The sequence below is a fragment of the Lactuca saligna genome, chromosome 6, assembly GCF_052625555.1.
Source record: "Lactuca saligna cultivar CGN05327 chromosome 6, ASM5262555v1, whole genome shotgun sequence".
Classification (NCBI taxonomy): domain Eukaryota; kingdom Viridiplantae; phylum Streptophyta; class Magnoliopsida; order Asterales; family Asteraceae; genus Lactuca; species Lactuca saligna.
Genome location: NC_136422.1, coordinates 119,724,572 through 119,747,563, shown reverse-complemented (window position 1 = coordinate 119,747,563; position 22,992 = coordinate 119,724,572).

Sequence of the window (22,992 nt, the reverse complement as noted above, 5' to 3'; positions counted from 1 at the left end):
TTTAAGATAAAAATATATTCAAATTGAATAAAGACACAAGCCACTAGGCTAGCATCTCAGAGGACCAATCTGTCATGACCATGACATAAACATAACTCAATTTAATAAAATAGATTTCATTAAAACAAGCTAAACAACAAATCATTAGTTTTAATTGATAAAAACTTAATTTTAGAAGAAAATAGATAAACCTGATATGCTATAAAGGGTCAAGCGTTCCAAATCTGCATTTGTACTCTTTAAGTAGGTTCTAAATTTTGAATGCCTCTTGAAATATACCTGTTAGGATCTAACCATTTTTTATAAAGGTTTGAGATACTTGTAGCAAACAAGAAAAAAAAAATTGAAACTAGAATTAAGCTTGCAAGTTGATGACACAAACTCCCATTTACTGGAATGGTGAAAAATCATGATTAATACACAAATCAACAAAAAGTAAACAAAGCCAAGACATAATTAAGCTCTAAAACTATTTTAGTTCCTATAAGTTGCAGGCTTTCTTCACCTCCATATACAGTACTAACATGTAAATTCCCCTATAAATAAGATTTATCATTATATTAACCAAATTAAGCCTCAAATCATGGTGAAATTGACATCATGTTACATGATACTCTGTTATTTTAACTAACAACTTATACCAAAAGTTAAATATCCAATGGGACATTTACCTAAAGTTTCTGAATTGTTGTTGTCAAACTGTATAATATAATAGAGCAGTTGCACAACATTCACAATAGGTAAGTGATACATTTTCAATCTCTTGATCACATCTATTTCAGATAATGACCATGGTTACAACTTACAAAGTTGGCCACGAGTTGGATATTCTTACCAGTGGTTTTTCTAAAAGATTCATTATCTGCAATTTTCCCATTGATAACATGATTATCATATCATGGTGAAACATGATGAACGTTAAAAGTTAAAGTTAAACTGACCTTGATGATTTCAAGCTTACGATGTAATTGATACCAATCATTGGAAGGTAAAGATTCAACAGTTGCAATTCTAAAGTAATCTCTGGTGTTGCCTTTGGGACAGCTGGTTTCCCATATATAAACCTTTCACATGTTTAAAGAAGTCTTTAGAAAAAAAAAAGAGTATTAATAGATATGAAAAGGTTTAAACTTTAATTTATATGTATTAGAATTAGAATATACCATCTTAAGTATAATCCAGTTCCTCCAGTAACTATTGGGACATGACCTCTACTGAGAATATCTTTTATAGCTTGTCTTCCATCATCATAGAAGTTTCCAGCAGAATAATCTAGTTGAAAGAGGAGATTGTTAGTTTGTAGACTGAAACAATGGTTTACAACATGTAAGGGATAAATACCTTCAGCAGGGTGTAATGCACATGTCACACACAGATTGCCAACATGGACATGTGCTAACGTGGACCTCCTAAAAATTCTTCCCGAAAATGTCTCAAATGCCACCTTCATAGTGTGAATGAAACAAATCTAGAATATTTCAAAAAAAAAAAATAGCAATTTTGACATGTCAGCAAAAAAAATTAAAAAACATATGTTTGTACGTTATAACAAATAAATAAATACCAAGGCTTTGTCGGACGACTTTTGACAGGTCAGCTTGGAATCTTTTTTCATCAACATCTTCTACTTTAATATTTCTAGAAGCATCTTCCACATGCCCATTTGTTTGATTCTTGAAAACATCAAAAACTTGTACTCTTGAGTTACTTTTATGTTGTTGTTTTGCAAGTTGTTTTTGTTTGGCTTCATCTTCAATGCTTCTTTGATATTTCAATGTTTCTTCAAGCTTCCTTTCTTTAGCTTCAAGCTCCATTTTTCTTCTCATAGCCTCATCTTCATGTTTATTCATATCAACACCATCTTCATCAATACTTCCACTATCATAAGTGCTTGTAGCTTGCAAATGCAACAATATCTCTCAACACAATCTAAAAAAAATAAAAAATTTATTTCAAACCTTTATATCCTTCATCTTTCGGTATTCCTTGTTCTTTCTTTTATTAATTTGCTTTGCCCCCTTTTTAGAATCTAAAGCAAGTTCAGCCAAGAAAGCTTCTTTAGCAGCATCTGACTTCTCTGTTGCATCTTTTTTTGCTAAATTCTGTATATGTGCCTAAACAAAACATGAAAACACATTCATACTTAAAAGGAGCATGGGTAATAACAATAAAAAAAATTGACAAATAATACACCCGGTGAAGCTCTTCTTTAGCACCAGCATCTCTTGTCCCCATAAACTACCACTTGCTTCTTCTTGAACGTGATTGTGCAGCTTGCTCAACTGCAACTTCCATTTGCTTAATTTTCCCATGTAATCACCACATAGCTAAAACCCCTACACAACAAACCAAACAAAACAAAAATCAACAAAAAATATTAATTAGCAAAAACAAAAACAAAAAAAAAGTCGAAGATACCCTTAAGGTTAACAAGAGAGGTCGTCATTCCAAAAACAGATGGAGAAGAAGAGAACAGTGTTCATACCTGATTTAGGGAATAAAAGAATCTTTAAAAATTGAATGTAAGAGAAAGAAATCTAGGGCACATACATGAAGAAGTAGATCACAACTTTCGAACCTGATGCCTCCTCCGTTTTTGTTTTCCGCATTCTGATGCTTCCGATCGTACCTTGAACCTCTGACTTTCGATCAAAAATCTGACTTGCAACCTTTGATTTCTGATCTTCAACCTGTAATTCGAGTCATATAGTTCCGAATGTCATAAAATTAACCTTGCTACCTCTTATTTCTGATGAAAGAGGAGTCTCTAATCTGAGAGAAAAATGAGGAGTCGCTGGCTCAAATCTACGACTTTACATGATATTTTTCAGAAAGGAGTCTTTGCAGAGCATTGGGGTTTTTCTTTATTTCATAACCCTAGCATGTACTGGGTTGAGATAAAATGAGAGAAGCGGAAGCTTGGAAGAAGATAAAACCCTAGCACGTGCTAGAGAGAAGGGAGGTGGCGATGGCTTAGGGTTTACAGAGAGAAGGGAGGTAGAGAATGAAGGGAGATCTAGAGGAGAGAGTATCAGAGAGAGGAGAGTGGATTGCAAGGATGAAAGATAGATAGAAGATAGAAAAAACATGGTGGGTTTTCAAAATTTTGGGGATTTCGTTCCCCCCTTATCTACTAAAAGCGCGTTTCATTAAAATTATAAAGCGACAGGTACAGACGACGCGCGTTTAAGATAAAGTGCCCTCCGTGTTTTTAATTTTTTTTCTTGAGACACTAATTTAAGGGCACGCAATAATGCGTGACGTAAATCCTAAATTTTTTTGGAGAGATGACACTATTTTAAGGGCACGTCCTTTTGCGTATCATTAATCAGCGCATGTCGTAAAAAGCGCGTCATTAAAGGTCTATTTTCTAGTAGTGTGAAGATCTATCTAGCAACCTGTATTTATGGGCAGACCCATTAATTTAGAGGTCCATTTAGATGTCAAGCAATCATAACGCACCATGCAGTTATTATTAGAATCTTCAACCATTGACTTTAGAGAACACCTTTGTACGAAGAGCACATTTGCATCAAAGAGATCACCTTTCACTACACTAGTACAAAACTGGTCAATGATATCGGTTTTTCAAATTAGTGGTCTAAGTTTTCATATTTCTCATCACTGAAGGCCATAAAGTAATTCATATGATTGTTTCCATGACATTTTACTGAAAACGAGTCACCATTGCCAATCAGATTTCAGACATTGACATTGGTTTTACATAAAAAAGTGATCAATCATGCGACGACCGAAAACGGTGGCCAAATGTCATCTTTACTAACAGGTTTTGTTATTCATCATGTACATTTACCTTGTATTTGTTCTTAAGTGAGACATGAGATGTTAAAGTTTCATTTTAAGTTATTAAAACTTATATTGAAGTTTCTAACATGAAAAACCCATGACTAGTCATGCAACGACCAAAAACGGTGGCCAAATGTCATATTTTATAACGGGTTTTTTATGTTATATGTATTTTAACAGACTAAGTGAAATCCAACTATCCAAGTCCAATAAACCATTTCAGAATATCCAATTCCAATAAAATAGTTCAAACGTTTTTAATGTATCTATCACACCAGTTCAACTCGATTTTTTTAAGAAACCGTCCGTTTCAATCATGTTTAAAAATTAACATAAAACCGGTTGTTGTTGAACTGCTCTTGTCCGCGGTTCCCGGTTCGACCCGGTTTTAAAAACGTTAGACATACTATTATAACTTGTCACTACAAGTTGTAATATATCAGCCTTGCTATAAATATTTTTTTTGTCATTGAAATTGTTCATCACATCCAATTTATATTGTTCTTCTCATATACCCCATGTAGTAAATAAATACAATCAACTCCACACAGATAGGAAGGAATTGAGAGGATTGTACTAGCTAGGAATAATCTACCAAGCTAATATTATAACATAGATAAATCATAACAAAAACCCAAAAATATCAAACAAATTAATAATAATAACAATAATATTGGGTATACAACAACTGACCCTGGTATACTGGCTTTATATACTGAAAATTGACAAAAAAAACACTAACCAAAAATATTTACAATACTTCTAAAAGATTAAAGAATAGTATTAGGTTTTGTCTTGCATCTACTATATCTTCACAACTTCTTTTTTCCCTTATGTATTTTTGTACCCTACAGTCCAACCGAAAGTAATAATTATGGGATTCAAATTTATCTACATGTGTCATTATATATTTATCTTGATGTGGTAAAAGTATTGTATTGTATTCCTCACCAGATTTGGTGGATTTGATTTCAAGTAAGATAGAGGGAAAGAGAAAGGAAAGAATGTATAACAAAGACGAAAGGGAAAGGGAATGATTTCAATGGCAGCAATAGATTTACGAGGTTCACTAAAGTGTGAGGTTTTGGTGTTCATCGGACTTCGTTACCGGAGCTGAGAGATGGTGAGGGAAGATGAAAAGATAGAGATGAGATGAACATAGAAGATGATGTTGGGGTATGATACGCTAGGGTAGAGGTTAGGAATAAGGAGGGTGGGACCTATATGTTGACATTTGTAACGACCAAAAAATACAACCAATTTTAAATTTTTCAAAAATAGCTCGATTCCATTAAATCTTTACAAAAAGGTTTTAAATACAAAACATTTAACGTATTCCCAGAATCACATTACTACAAAATCATGAGGAGCGGTATGATCACGCCTTCGCCTTGGCACGGTCTCCTGAAGAACCTGAAAAACATAAAACCACAACTGTAAGCCCGAAATCTTAGTGAGATATCCCCAAAAATACCAACCACATATACGCCCTTCCAGGCCACAACCTTCCGATCCAAAACATATTGCCCTCCAGCCCATAACATATTGCCTTTCGGCCCATAACATATTGCCTTCCGGCCCATAACATAAAAAGCATACATAACATAACAGAACATAGAACAACCATGCATATCGGGTCAAACCCCAATCCAAACAACCCTGAGTACATAACATTCAATCATATAACAGTTCACAGTCAACAAATCGATCAAACAGATCACATAACATATCATCACCCTAACCAGGATACCGACCTAACCGATTACGAACATAACATCACCCTATGTTTCAGCCAAATACTACTTACGCACATACGCCTTTCCAGGCCATGGCCTTCCGGTCCACATAATATAGAATGCCTTCCGGCCCATATCATAATGCCTTCCGGCCCATATCAAGCAATACCATAACAGACAACTATCCGGATTTCCATCCGATAAAGGGTCGGCCTTAGTGCCGTAGACCCTGCCAATATAGTGAGGATAACTCACGTCGAAACTGCCGACTTAAAGGATAAGATCCCGCTGCTCCAAGCTCCGACACGAACTCCTCCACTGAACACCAACACACTCAACTCAATAAATACCCTTAATTACCAAAATACCCCTGAATGACAACTGGTCAACCTTTGGACACGGTCAAAGTAAACCCCTGACTGACTCTACTCGCCGAGTCAACCCAATGTCTCGCCGAGTCCCCATACTCAGAACTTCCCTCAATCCGCGACCTAACTCGCCGAGTCACCCTGAGACTCGTTGAGTCCAACAACTCTAAGTCCACTCGCCCACAACTCACCGAGTCATCCCTTGACTCGCCGATTTTCGACTCATCCAGAAAATATTGGGACTCTTCGACAAGACTCGCCGAGTCCAGGAACAGAATCGCCGAGTCTAAGGCTATCTTCAACCTACTCGCCGAGTTGTTCATACAACTCGCCGAGTTCCAGGCCATCTTCATCCAACTCGTCGAGTTCCAGCTCATCTTCAAGCAACTCGTCGAGTCCACCCATGTGACTCGCCGAGTACCATCGGTCTAAATCCATACAGAAGCATTCCAGGCCATGCAATTGATCCAAAACATAGATCTAGCCTCCTACAACCCATCCATCACGTAAAGTGGAAAACTTTACGTGAATCCAAACAGATCTATGCATTTTGCACATTAGGGCTAAGGTTTGGGACAATATAGCTTCACCCAACACTCAACACAGGGACTTTAATGCACTCCAACCCTTCTCCATTCCAGATCTGAGGTAGCAACCTCAGATCTAGCTCTAAACCCTAATACATCCGAAGATATGATCTCTAACACCCCCAAAATGATGCATCTAAGAAATAGCAGCTCAAAAACGAGATATTACCTCAAAAGAACGCCCCAACTGCAATGAAACTCGAATCCAAGCAAAGCCCTTGCTCCAAGCCTCTTACCCTTCAAGATTTCCTCAACAATTGCTTCTCCGAACTCCCAAATGCAACTTGATCCACTCACACATGAAGGTTAGGGTTTCTGGACTCGAGGATGAGTAAAGAGGCTGGGGGAATGGATGTTATGTTCTTTATATAGGGCTCAACCCCGAGAATTATGGTTTTCTTCACTCAGCGCCTACTCGCCGAGTCCATCTTACTGACTCGCCAAGTCGGCTACTTAACACGCGACCAAGTTGCGACTCTACTCGTCGAGTCCACCCATGGACTCGCCGAGTCGCTCTTTCCCAATTTACTCTCTTAGCTCTTTAACTCTACCCTTGACATTTCGGGATGTTACAATTCTCCCACACTTAAATTAGGCTTCGTCCTCGAAGCCTACGGCAACACAACTCTTAGAAATACCCTTGACATGCACCACCTGGCATTACTCCAACCAGGTTTCTCAAAACACAACCGCAAAACCAGAAAATCGATTTCTCCTTCCTTACGGTGTCCTGACCATCGTCTCGAGCCAGGCACCGGCTGTACCCTCTGATAATCGCAGTCAACAACCGAGAATTACCCATGATGCATCACTGCTCCAAATCTTAACAATCACTCGACCTATATGGGCTAGAAAACCATGAACCATCAGATCCCCGATCTGAATCCCACTCTATCCATTCCATGCTGACGGAAAGACCCATTCTTCAACCTCGGAGCAACTCCCACGAGTTCTCCTCTAGCAATCACATACACATGCTAAACTAGCTCTAGCATCCTCAGATTAGGAAATCCTGATACACTGATGATATCCTCAAACATCCGCCAGGATGAACCACTAATACATATCCAATACCCTGATCAGAATCACACAGAGAGCCCAAGACTCTCTCCCTGCATCACTTCCGAGCCTTTTGGCTCTACACCTGCGGAATTCCCTCCGCGACCTCAGCAGACATCCCAAACCGGATGAGCTTCTAATCCACTGCCGCAAACACGCTGCTCAAATAACCATACTCGAATTACTCTAATCAGAACTCTGCTCTGCCGCTTTCACTTCTGTGAACTTGCACTCCCTCTCGGAGTTACACACCTCTCTCTCTTCCTTTACCAAGGAACCCACTCGGCCACATTGTCGCTCCGACAAGTGTCACAGTGCTCGCCCAATGCTACACCATCCTTTTTATAGCGTATCTGCTATCCATCCACCACACATACTCTAATTCTCATTGCAGGGACTCTCAAGCCCATGCACTATCTCAACTAATCAAGATCACTACTCGGGGCCAGACCTTCTAATGCAATCACACTGCAATATACACAATCCATATCCTCGAACTGATCCAACAATACCTGCAGAGTCTTCAGCATGACTAGACCGCCTCACCAGGCCCTCCACCAATCTGGACTACTCTCAGAACCTTCAGCAGACCTGGATCTCCCTCCATGTGACAACCCGAAATTTCCATTGTACGTACATTATCTATTCAATAGAAGCTAGTCCAATTTCTGTAAATTTCAGACTTATCCGAACAAGTTTGTGTACATTAGGGTTTACGTTTCTGGACGTATCAGGAGAGTGGATGCTCCTGTAATTGTGAAACTTGAACATTTTAAGTTTCATAATGTTATTGTCCGACTTCTGGAATAAAAATATTTTCTATCAAAATATTCCAGGACTATAAATAGATTTCTGAATTTAATTAATTCATTATTCACAATTCCAACTAGAGAAAAGCCAATTCTCTCTGATGGATCTTCGGGTTTTCATCCCAGATTGTGAGTCTACTTTCCTAAACGTGTTTTAATACTTGTTATATGCTTTATAACATCAATTACATGTCCAAAATACAAGATCCGTGAGTTTACCGCCCAAGAACGTTCTTGGGGAGTAAACTCCAAAATGGAACTTTAAGGCTTCCTAGTCCCGATTCCGTGTTAGACAACGTGTAAAGGACCTTGTGTATGATCTTTATAGACTAGAAAGCATCCAAAATCAACAAGGTAGAGGAGTTTACGGCCAAGGAACTTTCTTGGGCCGTAAACCCCTTTTTAAGGGTCAAACATGCCCTAACTTGCCTCCTTGAGCCTAAGGACTTTAACCACTAATACTTGTGCTTAGTTTGGACTTCAAAACACTTCAAAATGATAGAATTATAGGAGTTTACGGCCAAGGAAGGATCTTGGGCCGTAAACCCCTTTTATAAGGGTAAAAATCATTCCAAGCACACCTTAGGCCTTAAGATAATTTACCTTGAGTACTTGGGACTAGAATGGAGAGTAGAACACATAAAAATCACTCCTTGAAAGGAGCTTACGGCCAAGGAACATATCTTGGGCCGTAAACTCCAAGTGAAGGCACAAAAGTGTGCCTCTTGTCCCCATTAGCCTTAGATAAATTCATGGAAGCCATCCTTGATGTGTAAGTGCCTCAAAACAATTAAAAGCCATCACCCCATAGGAGTTTACGGCCGTAAACTCTAGGGTGAATGGACTTTAGGCCGAAAACTCCACTATGGGGTATTCTAGAGCCTTAAACTACTTCATGTGTTATTCCAACAAAGCTAGGACTGTTCTAGGATCAAGATAGCACCATAAAACACCCAAGACCACCCTTTGAGGAGTTCACGGCCATAAACCCATGAGTTTACAGCCGTAAAATCCAAGGTGTGGGGTTTGTTGGGTGGTGAACTCCTATGCAAGGCCATTTGATGTTTCAAACCCTTTTGCCTTGTCCCGTAGCAACTTAGATGCAACCATTTGAACCTTAAACACTCCTAAAAGTGTTTACATGTTTCCTAAGTGTCTTAACTTATTTATTTAAGTTATTATTTGTCTAATTAGTTATATATATGCTTATTATATGATAACTAGGCTCGTGCGAGTAAACAAGTCTCCGTTTGCCACCTAGCACGGTATCCGACACTGCAATTCAAACGACTCACCACAAGTGAGTTCATACCCCTTGAATCAACCTTTTGGAAATGATTTTAAATGTTTTAAATACTTTATGGGGGGGAATACAAGTCAAATACTTATAGTTATTGCTTCAATCACATGCGATTGCATTTAATCACATGTGATTAATAACTAGGAAAACAATGATTTTTTTTACCAATGTTCAAACTGTTTATCAAACTGTTTCACTTCAAATGTTTTACAAACTCTTTTTACTTATCAAATGCTTTTATTAAACTTTGTTTTACTTCTTATAAATTGCATGCCCATATATGTATATATATAAGTAATGTTTAAAGGGCTTAGGAAGGCCATCCGCCCTATTTCCTTTTCGCGCACTGAGATGTGGTCTGGTGGGATTTCGGGTGACCATCCGAAGGTCGTTTCAACATTAGTTATATATCATATATACATGTATAGACATAAAAGTACTTCCATATTCATATTTATCAGTACATCAATAGTTAGTTACCATCGGGGTAACACAATACATATACATATACATATACTAGAAACAATACATATACAATGATGCTAGAAACAATACATATACATATACTAGAAACAATACTTATACAATGATGCTAGAAACAATACATATACATATACTAGAAACAGTACATGTACAATGATGCTAGAAACAATACATATACATATACTAGAACGAGAAACAGTACATATACATGAATACTTTATTATTGTGATTTAAATCGGAGCATGACTTAACTGTCATGGCTCGAGTTGTAGCCATAATTCTCTTGAAGGGAGAGCGTGAGTTGGCGTATAGATCTATACTGGATTGACAATCCTACACCTTGCTGCTAGCTACAGCCGGACCTGCAGGTCTGCGGGTGCCAAACGTCATTCCGTTATTACGACCATTCATTTGTCGTTGTTACTAGTCGATAGTATGGTGCAATTTATCATGTAATGCCTTAATATAAATCAGGTTTAAGGTAGTTAGTACAGCAGTAGTTCTTATAATACAAGGCTACAGTACTACAATAATTTACCCATTACATATTTTTAGTGATAACCTCACTTAAACGTTTATGTACAAACTATATTTTGTTAAATGATAGTTACATTTGGGAAATTACACACTTTTACATCAAATGAGCATACAAAACAGTTAAGCCTTGGTAGAAGGCTACTTTAATAGAAAATAGAGGTTTTTCTGAGAGATTCAAACTTTTACAAGTAATTGCAAATCTTTACGTACATTTTACAAACTTATACTTTATACATGTTCAAACATTTGGATGACAAATACCGACACAAAAATACTTATGAACTCACCAGCTTAATGCTGATAAACTCTTTCAAAATAACTTGTATTCTCAAGTCATCAGTAGACAGGTACCGAGGCCAACTTTTGAGAAGATGGAGCGCATTCAAGACTCATCTTATTATTTTGATATACGTTATTTTTGGTGTCTATAATGTACAGAACACACTTGTATTAAAATTATATATTTAATGCAATGGATGATGTTGTTTGCTTATTTACATTTACTGTGTTGTGATACTTACATGACGTCCTCCGCCCCAGAACGTTTCCGCCATTCTTGGTTTTGGGGTGTGACAGATTGGTATCAGAGCATTGTTTATAGTGAATCAAGTGTATCAACCCATAAAAGATATACTAAACTATAAACCCATTTGGGATTAAAACACTCTGACCAAGAGTCTATACTTAAAATACTAAAATATTTAATTAAGTATACTAGTCTACATTCATACTAAAACCAGTGTCACAACGACAAGAACAAAAGTATTACGTTTGTTAAATATCACAGGTAAGCTCGGGGATATATGGTCAGTCCTGGGAATGGCATAGCCTGATCACCTATGCTGGTCCGAGGAGTGATTAGCATATGCTCTTGAATGGTTGTGATGTGTTAACAAGTCTAAAAACTTACCAACAATACCACAAGAAGATTCAATAGAACCTAAACTTAAAATACTATAGGTGTATTTTGTACTACCAACTACTTGTATACTATATCTTTATACCTCTCTTCTCGCGTAGATTTAGATGGCTGGATTCCATCATGGCGACCCGTACTTTCCAAATGAAGGCAACGCAGGATGGCTCGAAGCAGAGTCTGACGATAAACACCCAATCCCGTTGGATGATCATCAAGTTGAAGGTTTCTCAGATGGATCAGACTCTGAGCCCGAAGTCAACAACCTACCTCCAGTAGGCCAGGCCCCGAACAACAACCCTCGACCAACTTTTCTAGGTCCCACTCCCTTATGGGTACATAACTTGAATCACTGGAGTGACGAACAGGGTCAACCCTTACCATACTTTGGGGACCGAACCTTTTACAACGTCAACGATGGTGGCTCTGCTGACCGAGCTCTACCTGTCCTTATCCGTAGAATAGCTCGTAATGTCGAGCAAGGTCGAGCAGCCATCGACCGGGTCGTGGAGATTGATGCCAACTCTGGTGTCAACACAGTCCGCATTCTCCGTCTCGAAGAAGATATGGAACGGACCCGGAGAACCAATGAAACTCTGCAGCAACGTCTGGTTGCCTCTCAAGCTGAAGTCATGGAACTTCGAGCTCGTCAAAGGGCTCATGAACGACACCTTCAAGAGGTGGTACGACAAATGAGAGACCTCAGGGTTCTCCCGAGGAATACTCATCGCCGTTAGATGATGTCTAGTACATCATTATCTTTTGGGTTAAGGATTAGCCTTTTAACATCTGTGCTCTAAGTAGCACTTATCTGTAAAATATTCCTAACTTTCAGTACTCTAATTAGGAATCTAAGAACTGTCAAACTTTCTGTATGGTATGATGTAAGACCTACTATTAGGTCAATTTTCATTGAACTCGTTACATCAGTAATACCAGTATTGTTGACAACTACCTACTCTGTGGGATGAATCTTTACATTTGGGTTTTCCTACACATCTTTCTGGTTATGAACACAAACACTCATTCAATTGTTGGGCTATGGTTAGTTAGTCCATGTGTCATTCACACATTACTTACAAATTGATTCTTACCACTTTTCTCATCTTTATAAACATATAGTTGAAAGATGCCTCCTCGCAAATCTCCCAGGGCAAGGAATAATCGTGCACCTCCACCGCCTCCACCACCTCCATTCATTGATACAACAGCCCTAAACGCTACCGTAGCTGCAGCAGTGGCAACTGCCATGGCACAGTATCACTCTACTGATGCCAGCAGAGGTGGAACCCCTGTGGAATCTACTCCGTTCGAAATCCCTGTGCGCTCAAGGGAGTGCTCCTACAAGGATTTTACAAACTACAAGTCGAAGCCTTTCTATGGCACCGACGGAGTCATTGCTCTCTCGCAATGGTTCGAGAAGACTGGATCAGTCTTCGAAATCTTTTCATGCCCTGCTGCATTCAAAGTGAAATATGCCGCATGCACCTTCGAGGATAAAGCCCTAACGTGGTGGAACGGCCACGTCAAAGCCCTAACTCTCGTTGTGGCTAACGACATGGGCTGGGAAACGATGAAGGACCTCATGACTGAGGAGTACTGCCCGAGGGGTGAAGTCCAGAAGTTAGAACATGAACTCTGGAACCTGACCATGAAGGGCACCAATGTGATCGCTTACACTGCCCGCTTTAGCGAACTGGTGGCCCTATGCCCCAATATGGTTCCCACTGAGGGGAAAAAGATCGAAAGGTATGTATGGGGGCTAGTGCCTCCTTACCAGGGGAATGTCTTAGCATCCAACCCCGCTACCTTCGACAGTGCCAAGCGTTTGGCAAAAAGACTCATTGACCATGGAGTCAAGACCCCAGTAACCACAACCACCCAAGCCATCCCAGAACCCTCCAAACCCGCGGGCAACAAGCGGAAGTTCTAGGATGAGAAGAAGAAATAGCAAGCTTCGAAGAAACATCAAATCGTGGCAGTGCATGCTGCGGTAACCCATACTGTTGTTACTGCTCCGGGGAAGCAGTATGCTGGAAGTTTGCCGAAGTGCAACAAATGCAACTTCCACCACAACGGCCCCTGCCGTGAAATGCAGTGTTCTAACTGCAACAGGAAAGGACACACCGTCCGTTTCTGTAAATTCCTGGCACAACCGATCACGCAAGTCCCTGGCTCTGGCGCGAGCCCAACTTGCTATGGATGTGGCGAAACAGGCCACTATAAGAGGGACTGCCCCAAAGCGAGAAATACGGGAGGAGCAGGGAGGGTACTAGCTATAGGCCACGGGGAAGCAGTCGCTGACCCGACAGTGGTGACTGGTACGTTCCTCCTCGATAACTCCTATGCATGCATTCTGTTCGATAGTGGAGCGGAGCGAAGCTTCGTAAACCACAAATTTGCTCGCATGCTTAAACCACAACCACACGCACTTAAAGAACAATTCACAGTAGAAATGGCTAACGGCAAAATAGAAAACACCAATAGCATATACTTAGGATGTATCCTAACCCTAGATAACCATTCATTCCCAATCGACCTCATGCCGGTCTCAATAAAAAGTTTCAACGTCATCATCGGCATGGATTGGTTGAGTCTTCATCGCGCCGACATCATGTGCTTCGAGAAAGCAGTCCGACTAAACCTTCCGTCTAATGAAACTCCTATAGTCTACAGCGACAAACCTGGTGCGAGTCTTCACGTTATATCAAGTATTCAAGCACAGAAATATCTGCGCAAAGAATACCACGCATTCCTTGCTCACGTCGTCGACACAAACCTCGAAACGAAAGAACTCAAGAACATTCCAGTAGTGAGCGACTTTCCCGACATTTTCCCAGAAGAACTACCTGGATTACCTCCGTAACGACAAGTCGAGTTCCAAATCGACTTAGTCCCAGGAGCTACCCCAGTAGCGAAGTCGCCCTACCGATTAGCACCAGCAGAGATGCAGGAATTATCTAGTCAACTTAACGAACTGCTCAGCAAGGGATTCATAAGACCAAGCTTCTCACCTTGGGGAGCACCGGTCTTGTTCGTTAAGAAGAAATACGGATCATTTCGTATGTGTATCGACTACAGAGAACTCAACAAAATGACGGTCAAAAATCGTTACCCTCTGCCTCGCATACACGATCTATTTGACCAACTGCAAGGGGCGAACTATTTCTCCAAAATTGATCTAAGATCCGGATATCACCAGTTACGAGTGCTAGAGGAAGATGTTCCAAAGACAGCCTTCCGAACTCGTTACGGACACTACGAGTTTGTGGTGATGCCATTCGGATTAACCAATGCGCCAGCAGTTTTCATGGACCTGATGAACAGAGTATGCCGACCTTACTTGGATCAGTTCGTCATCGTTTTCATTGACGACATCCTAATCTACTCCCGAAGTAAGGAAGAGCATGGCGATCACCTACGACTAGTTTTAGGAACTTTACGAACGGAGAAACTTTATGCAAAGTTCTCGAAATGTGAATTTTCGATCCGAAGAGTCGAATTCTTAGGACACATGGTAAGCGAAGAGGGAATCCACGTGGACCCATCCAAAATTAAAGCCATCGAGAACTGGTCAGCACCCAAGACGCCGACAGAAATTCGTCAATTTCTAGGTCTTGCTGGCTACTACCGCAGATTCATTCAGAACTTCTCCCGAATAGCGAAACCTCTTACAACCCTGACCCAGAAAGGCGTGGCCTTTGACTGGGAAGAGAAAGAAGAGAGAGCGTTCCAAATGCTCAAACGAGCCTTGTGCACCGCACCAATACTATCTCTCCCCGAAGGGATAGAAGACTTCGTAGTCTATTGCGATGCATCGAACCAAGGGCTCGGGTGTGTTCTGATGCAACGAGGTAAGGTCATCGCCTACGCCTCCCGACAGTTGAAGACACACGAAGTTAACTATACGACACACGATCTTGAACTGGGAGCAGTAGTGTTTGCCCTGAAGATCTGGAGACATTACTTGTATGGAACGAAGAGCACTATCTTTACCGACCACAAGAGTTTACAACACATATTCGATCAGAAGGAGCTCAACATGAGACAACGACGGTGGGTCGACCTACTCAGTGATTACGAATGCGATATTCGTTATCATCCGGGTAAAGCCAACGTAGTAGCAGACGCCCTGAGTCGGAAAGAATATTCTGGTCGCAAGGTCAAGTCATTATCAGTAACCATCCATTCACACTTGTCTAACCAAATTCAGGCGGCCCAACTTGAAGCCATGAAACCTGAAAATGTGACGAGTGAATCCCTTAGAGGAATGGATAAGAATTTAGAAGCCAAGGGTGACGGAGCCTTATACTTCATGGATCGGATCTGGACACCGAAACACGGTGGTTTCCAAGACTTAGTCATGACTGAGGTGCACAACACTCGGTATTCCGTCCACCCAGGTTCAGATAAGATGTATCTGGATCTTAAAAAGCTATACTGGTGGCCTAATATGAAAGCAGAGATTGCTACCTTCGTAAGTAAATGCCTTACTTGCACAAAGGTAAAGGTCGAGTACCAGAAGCCCTCTGGTTTACTGCAACAACCAGAGATTCCAGAATGGAAGTGGGAGCGGATCACTATGGATTTTATAACCAAGTTGCCCAAGACAACGGGTGGACTTGATACCATATGGGTCATCATTGATAGATTGACCAAGTCTGCACACTTCCTGCCTATCAAAGAAACCGACAAGAAGGAGAAACTTACGAGAACATACATTAGGGAAATCGTACGACTACATGGTGTACCTATATCCATTATCTCCGATAGAGATAGTAGGTTTACCTCAAGATTTTGGCAATCACTGCAACGTTCCCTAGGACCAAGGCTGGACATGAGCACAGCCTACCATCCACAGACTGACGGACAGAGTGAGAGGACAATCCAGACTTTAGAAGATATGTTGCGTGCTTGTGTAATTGACTTTGGAAAAGCGTGGGATACTCATTTACCCCTCGTCGAAATTTCCTACAACAACAGTTATCACACAAGCATAAAAGTAGCACCATTTGAAGCTCTCTACGGCCGAAAGTGCAAATCCCCTCTGTGCTAGGCTGAGGTGGGGGATACCCAATTAGCTAGAGGGCAAGCTTCCGACAGTACTCTCACTGGTCCGGAAATCATTCGGGAAACGACAGAGAAGATCGTTCAGATTCGTGAACGATTGAAAGCCTCTAGAGACCGACAAAAGAGCTACGCTGATAAACGCAGAAGACCTTTGAAATTTCAGGTGGGAGATCGAGTCCTTCTCAAAGTCTCACCCTGGAAGGGCTTGATACGCTTCGGCAAGCGTGGGAAGCTTAATCCTAGGTACATAGGGCCTTTCTAGATTCTCGCAAGAGTCGGCCCCGTAGCTTACAAACTTGATCTACCCGACACACTTCGTAACGTACATTCTACATTCCACGTATCTAACTTGAAAAAGTGTCTGTCCGACGAGACTCTCGTAATGCTACTCGACGAGATCGAGATCAACGAGAGCCTCAACATCGTGGAAGAACCTGTAGAGATCATGGACCGTGAGGTCAAGCAGACGAAGCAAAGCCGTATCCCTATCGTGAAGGTTCGCTGGAACGCCAAGCGAGGACCAGAATTCACTTGGGAACGCGAGGATCAGATGAAACTGAAATATCCTCATCTTTTCGCTTAGTTATTTGTAACTTCTTATTTGCTTAAATTCTAATTTCGGGACGAAATTCCTTCTAACAGGGGGATGATGTGACAACCTGAAATTTCCATTGTACGAACATTATCTATTCAATAGAAGCTAGTCTAATTTCTGTAAATTTCAGACTTGTCCGAACAAGTTTGTGTACATTAGGGTTTACGTTTCTGGACGTATCAGGAGAGTGGATGCTCCTGTAATTGTGAAACTTGAACATTTTAAGTTTCATAATGTTATTGTCCGACTTCTGGAATAAAAATATTTTCTGTCAAAATATTCCAGGACTATAAATAGATTTCTGAATTTAATTAATTCATTATTCACAATTCCAACTAGAGAAAAGCCAATTCTCTCTGACGGATCTTCGGGTTTTCATCCCAGATTGTGAGTCTACTTTCCTAAACATGTTTTAATACTTGTTATATGCTTTATAACATCAATTGCATGTCCAAAATACAAGATCCGTGAGTTTACCGCCCAAGAACGTTCTTGGGGAGTAAACTCCAAAATGGAACTTTAAGGCTTCCTAGTCCCGATTCCGTGTTAGACAACGTGTAAAGGACCTTGTGTATGATCTTTATAGACTAGAAAGCATCCAAAATCAACAAGTTAGAGGAGTTTACGGCCAAGGAACTTTCTTGGGCCGTAAACCCCTTTTTAAGGGTCAAACATGCCCTAACTTGCCTCCTTGAGCCTAAGGACTTTAACCACTAATACTTGTGCTTAGTTTGGACTTCAAAACACTTCAAAATGATAGAATTATAGGAGTTTACGGCCAAGGAAGGATCTTGGGCCGTAAACCCCTTTTCTAAGGGTAAAAATCATTCCAAGCACACCTTAGGCCTTAAGACAATTTACCTTGAGTACTTGGGACTAGAATGGAGAGTAGAACACATAAAAATCACTCCTTGAAAGGAGTTTACGGCCAAGGAACATATCTTGGGCCGTAAACTCCAAGTGAAGGCACAAAAGTGTGCCTCTTGTCCCCATTAGCCTTAGATAAATTCATGGAAGCCATCCTTGATGTGTAAGTGCCTCAAAACAATTAAAAGCCATCACCCCATAGGAGTTTACGGCCGTAAACTCTAGGGTGAATGGACTTTAGGCCGAAAACTCCACTATGGGGTATTCTAGAGCCTTAAACTACTTCATGTGTTATTCCAACAAAGCTAGGACTGTTCTAGGATCAAGATAGCACCATAAAACACCCAAGACCACCCTTTGAGGAGTTCACGGCCATAAACCCATGAGTTTACGGCCGTAAACTCCAAGGTGTGGGGTTTGTTGGGTGGTGAACTCCTATGCAAGGCCATTTGATGTTTCAAACCCTTTTGCCTTGTCCCGTAGCAACTTAGATGCAACCATTTGAACCTTAAACACTCATAAAAGTGTTTACATGTTTCCTAAGTGTCTTAACTTATTTATTTAAGTTATTATTTGTCTAATTAGTTATATATATGCTTATTATATGATAACTAGGCTTGTGCGAGTAAACAAGTCTCCGTTTGCCACCTAGCACGGTATCCGACACTACAATTCAAACGACTCACCACAAGTGAGTTCATACCCCTTGAATCAACCTTTGAAATGATTTTAAATGTTTTAAATACTTTATGGGGGGGAATGCAAGTCAAATACTTATAGTTATTGCTTCAATCACATGCGATTGCATTTAATCACATGTGATTAATAACTAGGAAAACAACGATTTTTTTTACCAATGTTCAAACTGTTTATCAAACTGTTTCACTTCAAATGTTTTACAAACTCTTTTTACTTATCAAATGCTTTTATTAAACTTTGTTTTACTTCTTATAAATTGCATGCCCATATATGTATATATACAAGTAATGTTTAAAGGGCTTAGGAAGGCCATCCGCCCTATTTCCTTTTCGCGCACTGAGATGTGGTCTGGTGGGATTTCGGGTGACCATCCGAAGGTCGTTTCAACATTAGTTATATATCATATATACATGTATAGACATAAAAGTACTTCCATATTCATATTTATCAGTACATCAATAGTTAGTTACCATCGGGGTAACACAATACATATACATATACATATACTAGAAACAATACATATACAATGATGCTAGAAACAATACATATACATATACTAGAAACAATACTTATACAATGATGCTAGAAACAATACATATACATATACTAGAAACAGTACATGTACAATGATGCTAGAAACAATACATATACATATACTAGAACGAGAAACAGTACATATACATGAATACTTTATTATTGTGATTTAAATCGGAGCATGACATAACTGTCATGGCTCGAGTTGTAGCCAGAATTCTCTTGAAGGGAGAGCGTGAGTTTGCATATAGATCTATACTGGATTGACAATCCTACACCTTGCTGCTAGCTACAGCCGGACCTGCAGGTCTGCGGGTGCCAAACGTCATTCCGTTATTACGACCATTCATTTGTCGTTGTTACTAGTCGATAGTATGGTGCAATTTATCACGTAATGCCTTAATATAAATCCGGTTTAAGGTAGTTAGTACAGTAGTAGTTCTTATAATACAAGGCTACAGTACTACAATAATTTACCCATTACATATTTTTAGTGATAACCTCACTTAAACGTTTATGTACAAACTATATTTTGTTAAATGATAGTTACATTTGGGAAATTACACACTTTTACATCAAATGAGCATACAAAACAGTTAAGCCTTGGTAGAAGGTTACTTTAATAGAAAATAGAGGTTTTTCTGAGAGATTCAAACTTTTACAAGTAATTGCAAATCTTTACGTACATTTTACAAACTTATACTTTATACATGTTCAAACATTTGGATGACAAATACGGACACAAAAATACTTATGAACTTACCAGCTTAATGCTGATAAACTCTTTCAAAATAACTTGTATTCTCAGGTCATCAGTAGACAGGTACCGAGGCCAGCTTTTGAGAAGATGGAGCGCATTCAAGACTCATCTTATTATTTTGATATACGTTATTTTTGGTGTCTATAATGTACAGAACACACTTGTATTAAAATTATATATTTAATGCAATGGATGATGTTGTTTGCTTATTTACATTTACTGTGTTGTGATACTTACATGATGTCCTCCGCCCCAGAACGTTTCCGCCGTTCTTGGTTTTGGGGTGCGACACTCCAGGGTCTGCAGTCTAGCTGGACCGCTCAACTAGCAATCAACATTTCGAGTTACCTCTCTGGGAAAACCTCACATGCATACTGTTCTAGCCCCTTAGGGGTTCCGAACTCTATCTCCATCATACAAACTCGAACCTGGCCTGATCCCAGGCCCTCCACAATCAAATGCCCTAGGTCTGTATCCCACCCCGCATGCCCGACACTTACTCACATCAGTCTACACTCTGGGCTAACAGATCACTGCTGAATTCCAGGCAGCTCAACAATCTCACATACTCAACGATCCTCCGGAGAATTTTCCAATTCTCCCCCACTTAGGGCACTAACAATCAACCACCGATCGCTAACACCGACCTCCCAAGATAACCTTGCACAAAACCCTACTCTACACTCAAACTGATTCCTACTAGCACTAGCAACCTTCGCCAAAAACACATTTCCACACCGATCATCCCGCTCAAAAGGAACCCAATCTTCAAGTATCCAATCCACAGACTGCAGATGCTACCCGGCATTTAGACCCAAAGCCGCATCCACCAATAACCTTCACAAAAGATAAACAATGAAAACCCGAAATACTAACCCATACCCATGCCAAACCCTCAAGGAACAATAGATACCAAAACGAAAACCCGAAACACAAACCCATAACCATGCCAAACCCTCAAGGAACAACGGATACCAAAACGAAAACCATCCGACGAGACTAGCAGATAAACGATTCTCCACAACAATCATAAATCAACAAGACAACAAGAAGAAACATACCCGCAGCTGCATCTGGCACTGCTCTAACCTCCACCGCTGCAAGCTGAAAAGCACGATCTTAAGCCCTTGGGGGCTCCGCTCCACTCAGACCTCCACCCGCGATCCTCAACGTGGCCGGTGCTGGAGCTTGCACCGGTCCTGCAGCAAGCTGTGGACAGTTGACCCTCAAGTGTCCAACCTGATGACAATGATAACATATCCTCAAATCCCAAACCGGCACTGACTGCCGACAATCCCTCGCATAGTGTCCCTCCTTTCCGCACTTGCGGCATGCACCATCGGACCAACAAAATCCGGCGTGACCCCTCCCACGCTTTCCACAAACGTGGTTGCCCTGATCTCCCATCCTGGAAACAACGGTCTTAGACCGTTTCGTCACCGGCTGCGACTGAACCGGAGCTTGCCTCAGCTCACACAACTGCCACTCAATCTCTATCTCACGCCACCTGGCGGCCTCCTGCAATTCCAATAACGTCTCGCACCTCTGCGCAGACACAAACCGCCTGCTATCCCTCTTTAGCATACTTAGATATCGGGACATCTGAGCCTGCTCCGAAGCGAACTCAGGGCAAAACATCGCCCTCTCAGTGAACATCCTAGTGATCTCAGTCACCGACTCCGAATCCTGCTTCAGCTCCAGGAACTCTTGAGCCAATCTCTCCCTCTCAACCTGGGGAACATAACGAGTGATGAAAATTTCTCTGAACTGATCCCATGAAACCGCATCCCTCTGCGCATCCGAATATGACCCCATGGTCAATCTCCACCATTCCTTCGCCCCGAGCCTCAACAGGTTCAAAGCACACCTCACCCTCTGATCAGTAGGGCATGAACACGTGAAGAAACACCCCTCCACGTCCGATAACCACCTCATAGAAACAATCGAGTCCTGAACTCCATCAAAGGTGGGAGGCTCCGTATTATCGAAGTCCCGATACTGAAAATCCCTACCAGCTCCTCCCCCTGTCGCTGCTATAGCCGCTGTAGCCGCCGCGGCAGCCATCTCCGCGAGAGCCGCATAGCGCTCATCAAAATACTCCACCATGGCGGTCTTGATTGACCCAAACAGTTCCGACAACTCAGCCCGGAACAATGCAGCAACTTCATCATGCAGGATCTCGCGAATCCTCGCATCCAACTCGCACGAGCTCATCTGACTATGAACCTTGGGCAGTACCGATCCGCCCGGAACTCTCTCTCCTGCTCCCGATCCTGATCCGGACCCACTCCCAGCATGCCTTGAAATCTCCATACTGAAATAAACCACGAAAGCTCAAACACTTCCCACCAACTCGGGAACCAACTCTAAACCCAACCCTAGAGGTCATGGTTTCCCTGATATGGGTATGGGTCCTGTGCTTTCATTAGTATGGGCCCATACTACCTTCCACACCTACCCATATTTGTATGAAGTACTACCACAACACCCTAGAGAAACGTGCATAACAACGCTCAACCCTCACCACTAGAGGAACACTGAAAATCTCTCATAAGGAACCCTAGGCTACAGGCATCACAAATCAGGCAACATTATCATGAAATCCTGAAGATCCCTAGCCTATCACTAGCATGTTGTTCTATCAAAGCTCAAAAACAAATAACATGCATGGTATTTTAGGGGTTACTTACTGGCTCCGGCTGATCGTACCTCCGCATCCTCCCTTACTCATTTTTTAAAACCATTTTAAATACTCTTTTGAAAACTCTCCTCGATTTGAGACTGGAGTCACACGAATGTTCCTCCAATTCACTCAAACCAAGGCTCTGATACCAACTTGTAACGACCGAAAAATACAACCAATTT